The sequence below is a fragment of the Lupinus angustifolius genome, chromosome LG15 (assembly GCF_001865875.1).
Source record: "Lupinus angustifolius cultivar Tanjil chromosome LG15, LupAngTanjil_v1.0, whole genome shotgun sequence".
Lineage (NCBI taxonomy): Eukaryota > Viridiplantae > Streptophyta > Magnoliopsida > Fabales > Fabaceae > Lupinus > Lupinus angustifolius.
The window spans coordinates 3,389,462-3,389,701 of record NC_032023.1 but is presented as its reverse complement, the minus strand read 5'-3'; positions in this window follow the sequence as shown (position 1 = coordinate 3,389,701).

Genomic DNA, 240 nt, shown 5'->3' with positions numbered 1-240 from the left:
TTTACACACCAAAATTGTATCATCCGCAAACTGAAGATCACATACGTCGACCTTCTGCCTACCGATTTTGTACCCTTCAAGCATCCTAATCTTCTAGCATTTTGGACTAAACCAGCAAAGCCTTCTGCAACCAAAAGAAAAAGAAAAGGAGCCAAAGGATCACCTTGCCTAATACCCTTTGAAACAGAGAACTGATCAGAAGGGGTACCATTGACTAGAACAGACATAGAAGTAGAACAA